The sequence below is a fragment of the Mastacembelus armatus genome, chromosome 10 (genome assembly GCF_900324485.2).
Source record: "Mastacembelus armatus chromosome 10, fMasArm1.2, whole genome shotgun sequence".
NCBI lineage: Eukaryota > Metazoa > Chordata > Actinopteri > Synbranchiformes > Mastacembelidae > Mastacembelus > Mastacembelus armatus.
Window position 1 is genome coordinate 13,830,381 of NC_046642.1, and position 6,798 is coordinate 13,837,178.

General features: G+C 40.7%; 1 long non-coding RNA gene across 1 annotated transcript; it reads left to right on the top strand.

Annotated features, from left to right (window-relative positions):
* The first annotated feature begins 5,109 nt into the window (after positions 1-5,109).
* On the top strand, positions 5,110-5,662 carry LOC113143979 (uncharacterized). Its single transcript, XR_003297123.1, has 2 exons — positions 5,110-5,168; positions 5,274-5,662. It is a non-coding gene; the product is annotated as an uncharacterized LOC113143979 (long non-coding RNA).
* Positions 5,663-6,798: the final 1,136 nt, after the last annotated feature.

The window sequence follows — 6,798 nt, forward strand, 5'->3', positions numbered from 1 at the left end:
ATAGACTTGTTGCTGGAAGGTGTTTTCCAGTTGAGATCCCTGGGAGGACTATTATGGGATGTGTTCGACTATGATATGCCTTACAAAACAAATCTGATGAGTCATAGGTTCATCCACATTGGTGACACCGGCAGCATGCATATTTCAAAGTATGTGAGACTATGAATGCCTGATTCGCCCTCCTTGCCTACATCAAGTTGCAGATCTAATTGTCACTGAAGCAATTAACCTGAGACTTTGAGCTGTATCTCTAAGCATTAATGTGCAGTCTTCAATACCTGCTTTCTACCCGTCTCGCCCACTGCTCCTTACTGCCAGGATGGAGACATTAGCATACAGATTGTATGATCGGCACACCTGGTGTTGTATATGAGCGTGCATGTTTGTGTGTTCATCCATGCATGAGTGGTGCGTCGGCGGAGCTATGAATGGGCAGAGAGGGGTGTGTTCTCGAGACACCATAGCAGCAGTGAGATGAGGACTGCCATCTACTCCACTGCACGTCTGCTGTACTGAGGGAAGGAAAAATCAGAAAGAGGGGCAAAAAGGAGGTGAGTGTATGGATTTCCAGCAGGATTTCATTTATTCTGGGAGGCATAGGGGGGCGATTGCAGTACTTGTTCCATCAGTAGGCATCTGCCCTATTTCCCCCTCTTTCACTCCTATTGTTCATTCATTCCTCCTGTCTGTCACTCACTGCATTTTTGTGCTTGATGAAATGCCTTAAGCTTCCTTGTAAAAAAAAAAAAAACAAAAAAAACCCTCTTCTCCTTATTCATAAAAAAAGCTTACATTTCTGTCTAGATTGAGTGCCTGTCTTATCTCGTATCTCTGTTTTGGTTTGCTACTTTTTTTTGATAGAGTCTTCTATGTTGGAAGTGTTGTCTATGTTTAGAATATCTAGAAGTGTTTGTTCTGTGTACTCGGTCCTGTGCTAATGATAGCTCTTCATGGCACTCACCATGCCTTTGAGAGCCCTGCAGAGGAAAACATAAGTGATGGAAAACAAAACCCATCCATCACGTCAATGCTTGCACATTACGGTGTATTGAAACATTTTACTCAGATAGTAAAGGACAGGCTATGTGCTTGGTGTGTTAAATAATGCAAATGATAGTGGATTCATTAGCACTGACTGAGTTACCAGATGATACACAGATGGCTGAGCAGTGGTTGAGGCTGAGAGCAGCTGCATTGGGTGACTCCTGAGTAATCCAGCTGGGGGAAGTGTGTCTCACCTGAGCGTAACAGAACAGACAGCCCATCATGATCAATTACAGGGCATAATGTCCTTGCCACTGTAGCCTTCTTAATAAGATCTCTGCCAGACTGCCTGTGCAGTTACCGGCCACATGCTCATGTTGGAGGTTCCAAACACTTCATGTGTGTGTTTCATGTATGTGCCTCTATGATTATAGATTATCTTAGTACGTGAGCTTCTGTGATTAGCACGTTCACCAACAGAGGTACAGTCCCAAGGCCAAGGCATTGATTTTATCTCTCCGACTGGAGTCATTCAGTCTCTAGCAGGTCGTCTTCTGACAGATGAGCCATCCATCATTGGTGAAATGCAAGAGTGATGGTGCAGATGCAACTTGAGTGACCCATCCTCTTTGATATCGTTCTTACTCTTTGGAAACTCTTTCACACACTGTGAAATTAAGCTCAAAAGGCTCTTGTCATGTTGTGCTTCTCATTTGGGAAGTTAATTAGTGTTAACCCAACTTCCAAAGCTAGGTCAATATTGATCCCTTCTGGTGCTATGCATTCAAACCTCTGCAAGAGATTTTGTTCTCATGTGATACAAATGTTCACATTAGCATTTCATTCAGGATCATAAAGGCCAAATACTCTATTAGATTTTTCTACTTTATATTCATCAACCTCCTCTTGCAGTCTTTCAGTCAAAGAGAGAGAAGAAAAGGGGTTGAATAGAGAAACATTTTTTGTATGCCCATCCTTGCAGAAAGAGTTCTTGAGCAGCTTATAAGGTGAAAGTCACACTTTCTTTTGTGCGGCATGCCCCTGTTTACGTAATAATGTATGAGCATTTTGTGAATTTGTGCATGCATGTTCTTGCCACTGTAAGGTATAGTGTTTTTGAATGTGTCACTGGCCTGTTCTTAGTTTGCTCATGTGGATTAATAGATAGAGAAATGTTTCTCAAAGCCACAGGGCTTTTCTACCTCTACTGCAAAGGAGATTCACTTCCACCAGCTTCAGTTCAGTTCAGCCAGTCTTCCATTCCCATTCCTTTGCTTTGTCGACAAAGGAGGGATTTCTCGTCTACTCAAAGACAGGCAGACACTGACGGAAGAAAGTGGGGGTTGGGGGGTGGGGTGGGGACGAGCAGACAAATCATTCTCATTTAGGTCATTTCCCTCAGTGAGCTAGTCTGAGAGAGCACTCAGGACTCAGTGAATGCCTGTCCCGCCATCAAGACTGAGATTGTCCTGCTCTGTCCCTCAATGACCTGTAATGCACATTTTAGAGTAAGTGCATAGAGTACAACATAATAGTAACGTAACAGGCCTTGTATGAAAGAAGTTGAGAACACTTCACTGGGTCAGTCAAATATTGCATTTATTCCAACTGGGACTTTGTAGCACTTCCATGCCCACTGACATCAACTATCACACAGGGTGAGTGAGCTCCTGTCGATAGGTTTCCATTTATTCTTTATGAACCCCGGGTTGATGCTTCCTGTAGAGTCAGGAGCTGAGCTCGAGATCAGTGTGGTAGACACTTCACTTTAAGTTTAGTCGGATTTGCAAGCAACTTTCTACTTTTTATTTGATCTACATATGTTACTGTCTCACCAGACCAGATTTCAAGAAAGAAATAATTTCATCATAAGTAATAAAATGCACAGGATTGCTCACTCATTCATAAGAAAAATCATATTTTCTATATTAGATTCTTTCAGTGAAGGATGAAGACCTACATGAACAAACTATTTAATCCAAGACAGTTTTGGTTATTTCACTGGGATTTTTGTTTTTCTGCCCAACTGTTTTGAAATCAGGATTTAGTGACATTTGAATTAAAAATTTATATAACAGTTGGTGGGTTGTTTAGTCGCCGTCAGTCAAATCTCATAGAACCACCTTCGCATAGCCCTGATGTCAAAAATAAGGTGAGTTAAGCTCCCACTGAACTACAGGTAAAGATTTTTGTTTTACTTTGATCATGGCTAATTTAGTCACGAAAAGTTAACCATAAAGAGAAATACTGAAGATGTGATGGGAAGTTTTAAGAGCTGTAAGTTGCTTTCAGGCATATTATATTGGGTATATTAGTTATATTAGATGTTAATGCTTAAAAATATGCAAGCAAATATTTAAAAACAAATAGCAAACACATGCAACTGGCATTACTATATGTGATATTTACATTTTTGGCAATTGTTAATTACAATAAATCAATAGCTGAATGTACATTTGCAGTACTTGGTACTATCCAGTATTTGGTGTTTCTGTTTCTTGTGGCATGCCTTAGCAGAAGCTCTTGTTCTCAGTTATCTTGTAGCTGATCAATACCACAAAATATAGCTGCAAGTTTCTCTAAGTACTGTACCTTCTAGTGACAAGAATGGACCTTCAAGATTAGTTCACTCATATTATTACTTTATTAAAAGCAGTATCACTGAGCCACATTTTCCGGAAATCTCCCATGTTACCTCCATTTAATGTGGTGGCAGGCGTTGATGTGGTAAGTGTTCAGATGACAGAAAGAAGCAGTCATCCACAGGCAGTACTGAGATGTTTGAGCTATAAAAGTCGCTCTCTTGTAAATGTATCCAGACCCAGAGGTGTTTTGTCCCTGGCCAGCAGGGGCTCCTGACACCAGCTGTGGGTCTGGCTGTGACTGCCGACTGGTGTTCACTGTGGCCTTTCACTGCTGCAGGAAGTGTTTTTCTGTGTGGGAGTGTTTATCTTTGCAGCTCTGCTCTTGTTCTTCGTTCTTTTATTAAATGTTTATTAGGTTTCTTGACAATATGTTTGATTTTCCTATGTTTGCTATTTTCGAATACTTATTTAATTATCTTTCTTTTTAACAGCTGTAAGGACAGTCTGAATATTCATCCTCATACTGGTCAATCTAAAACCTAATATCCAGCAGATTATGGAGCATCTGTAGTTTTGGGACTCACACAGGGCCTGAACTTGATAACATTCATCTACTGACTACTAATGTTATATGTAAGCTTAGGAATTATCGTTCATAAGTAAAGCCATTCTAATAGCAGTGGCTGCTTCTGTGATGATAATAAAAACTTTAAGTTAAATTAATTTGCATTGAATTAGTCTCTGTTTTTCCTTCTGTCTCCACAAAAACGAAATGAAAAACAATAATGGAGGCAGCAGAGTGTGCATACCACTGTGATAACTGGTACCAAATGCTAGGATAAATCCACTGAAGAGAATCTTACAGCAAAACATTCAGATCAAGTGGTGCTGTACCAACAGTGGGTTCCACAGTCAGAGTCGCCATCTAGTGAAACGAAACAATAATTGCAGGCTTGATAGCTCGTGTGATCTCTGATTGACTAGTGCTCATCAGGCGTCTCAGGATGACAAGGTTAAGCAGGGATTAGAATAACACTTTGTTCATTTACAACCTAATCAATCATTCTTTATGGGTAGTACCTGTGAAGTGTGTTACTGATGTTGCCATATTGTTGTGTTGAACCATTATAGTTGCATAAAAACTAACAGAAAATTCTCATTTTTCTCTCCTTTGTTTTTAGTACAACCAGAAACTATCCAGACGGCCTCATCCATCTTAAAACTCCATTAGCATTGAATTTCTCCAGAGGAAAACAAATCTTCAAGCCAGCTATGGAGCAGAAGACAAATGAGGTGTGTGAAAGCCAAATACGAAAAGCATTTAAGCCATTTCTGCCATGTCTAATACGAGCCCTCATCTCTCCAGGGTCCAACCACCACTTCTCCTCAGAAGCACATGAAGAACAGGTCCAAATCCATAGATGAGATGCAACAGTCGAAAAAGGCGAGTGACAGCCTGACATACACTGCACATCCTAGTATTTCATCTGTTGCTTGTTTTGTTAATAATCGGATCTAATCTGACTGTGCTATCTTATCTCATAGGCCTTTTCATCACAAAAATCACTCCCAGGCAGACCAGAGCTGGACAGAGTGAAGGTGAGCTTTATATGTGTCCATTGTCATATACCAGTAGATGTTTGTATGGAGTAGATTTATGTCTAAACAGTAAGAGATTTACTGTTTTGTCTCTCTGTGTTACAGGAGTGTCCTGATGCCTCTGACACCCCTTCATCCTCCACTGAAGAACTAAAATGATAAATAAAAGGATGAGTCGGACAGTAAAATTACCATCAAGATACAAGATCGTCATAAACACGTCAAGCATAAAATGTACATACGTATGTACACTGGAAAACATACACAATTACTGATAATAGTAATTTAGATTAGAATAACATGAAAGCAACGAAGGGATGAATTGAAAGAAAATGTATGAAATGAGAGATTTGAACACACACACACACACGTACTGAGACAATCGCATGTAAAGAAATGGGCGTCCGTGATAATGCATTTTCATTGTACTGGGAGTGTCATATACATACCAAAACTGAATGTGTATTAAAAATAAAGTGATGCTGTTGAGTGAGTCCATCTGCTCTTATTGACATCAAAAATGACTAACAAAAGATATTCACAACTGAGCTGCCAGAACAAGTTCATCTCTGGCACATTTCCTTAAAAAAAGTACTTACATGATTAGTTTCTTATTAGTTGCCAATTCATTTTTTTGTAGCTCGACTAAGGGATTCATTAACAGATTGTTTCAGTCATAGCCTGGAGAGCTTTTGTTTTGGGAAACCACGCTGCTTCAGTTCAATATTCATGTCATCAAGTTAAATAAAAACATAAAAATTAGAAGTAGTGACAGTGTGAAGCCTTGCCATGGCATTGCAAGCAAATGTCTTGAAATACAGTTGAAAAGCTGGCAAACAGCAATCTCGAGTTACAACAGATATCTTCTAAATCCAAATCTTATGGGACATGAATGTGCATTAATCATCTGCGCTATGCCTAGGGATAATTAACTGCTATGTTTCACTGATCCGCTTCAATTAAATAACAGTCTGAGAGCTTACTGAAAGCATCATATGGCATTCCTCAGTGTATGATTATCACAGGATAGCACAGCTGACCGAGGGGCATAACAAGACTAACGCTGTGCACCTAGAGCACATTGACTGGCAGGTGTTCTGAGTGGCAGGATGGTTTGTGTCAACCTGGTGGCCTCTGTTTGGTTTGTGCCCAGGCTTGATTGGTGCAGCAACCGCCTCCTGGCTTGCACATCTGGAGAGGGGATTAGCAGCAACATGGAGGGTTTTTACCAAAAGCTCTGGAACCACGCCATTGCTATGTGTGTGTGTGTGCGTGTGTGTGTGTGTGTACTGTAAGTGATTGCACGTGTGCCCATATGTGCGGGGACATGTCGGTTTCACTTTTCCACTGCTTAATGCCACACCAAATCTCCAGGATTTCTCTCGTTGCCACCTCTGATAGCAGGGGCATTGGTGCCGCTGGCTGCACAACAACAAAGCTGTTATCTCTCTCTCTCTCTGGCTCCCTGTTCTCATAACAACACAGTCTAGGGCGTTATTAAGTTCTGCTTCTCTGAACCTCTGAGTTCATGGATGCAAGCCTGAGGTCAGCAGGTTTGTCAGACTTGGTTGAGAGCACTGCTGATATGACAGAACCGTAAGCTGGTCTAATTATTAACAATTAACCCTCC